The 1,178-nt window shown below is 50.9% G+C and overlaps 1 protein-coding gene across 1 annotated transcript in view; it reads right to left on the reverse strand.

Annotated features, from left to right (window-relative positions):
- Window positions 1-1,178, reverse strand: part of CCDC114 (coiled-coil domain containing 114) — a 32,834-nt gene that overhangs the window by 17,186 nt on the left and 14,470 nt on the right. The window lies entirely within an intron of this gene.

Consider the following 1,178-nt stretch of genomic DNA (forward strand, 5'->3'; position numbering starts at 1 on the left):
GGATGCCTGTTGGAGTGGTGTGGATTTGGGAGCCCTGTTACTGCTCTACAGACTCACAGAGAAAATTAAACCAACAATGAGAGGGGAGAGCTACAACCTGAAACTGGACACAGCCGAAGCAAATGAACCTAACTGTATTTCAAACAAAAAGCACATCTATATATAAAAGCCTAAGCAACCGATCAGCCAAACAACCAGCTGACCGGTGGTTAGGACCTGCCCTGACCACCAGGGGACAGGTGCTCAACGCACAGGATCAGGCTCCCTCCTGTCTGGATCAGGCCTGTGGGGATCAGGCTGAAACCAGCTATCCAACATTCTCTGAGGGGTCCTGGATTGGAGGAGGGTGCAGGCCAGGCTGAGAACCTCACCGGTGCACGAATCCATGCACCGGGCCTCTAGTAACCACAAAAAAGACAAAAAGCCCCAACCAGGAGGCTCAGTTGGTTAGAGCATCATCCCGTACACCAAAAAGGTTTCGGGTTCGATCCCTGGTTGGGGTGCATATGAGAGGCAACTGATCGATGTATTTCTCTCTCTCTCTCCCTTCCTCTGTCAAAATCAATAGAAACATATTCCTGGGTGAGGATAAAGGGGTGGGGGAGGGGGAGGAAATGGTCTTGTTTTTAGGAAATTCACACTGAACCTCTCAGAGACACCGTGCCTGCTGTGTGCCCGCAAGTAGTTCAGCCAATATAGAAATAAGCTATTTTCAGCCGAGATAATAATTACACCGAGTAAATGCGGCAAATGGCGGGTCTTGGTGAAGGAGATGTAGTTCTTTGTCCGATTCTTGCAGGAAAGGGAGGGTGGAGGGAGGGTTCTTCAAAGGACTTCAAAGGCTATTGAGAAACCCAGGGGATGGAAATGGCTGGGCTGGTGGCTCCCTGGTTGCCCTGGGTGGTAAGAGTCAAAATGACATCTCTGCCTTCTCGTTAAAGGCGTCCGGGAGCACTTTCCGGGTCTCCATTCCCTCTGAACGAAAGTAAACCTATGGCCGAAACCGGCTTGGCTCAGTGGATAGAGCGTCGACATACGGACTGAAGGGTCCCAGGTTCGATTCCGGTCAAGGGCATGTACCTGGGTTGCGGGCACCTCCCCAGTAGGAGATGTGCAGGAGGCAGCTGATCGATGTTTCTAACTCTCTATCTCTCTCCCTTCCTCTCTGTAAAAAATCA

The sequence above is a fragment of the Myotis davidii genome, unplaced genomic scaffold (assembly GCF_000327345.1).
Source record: "Myotis davidii unplaced genomic scaffold, ASM32734v1 scaffold464, whole genome shotgun sequence".
NCBI classification, from domain to species: Eukaryota; Metazoa; Chordata; class Mammalia; order Chiroptera; family Vespertilionidae; genus Myotis; species Myotis davidii.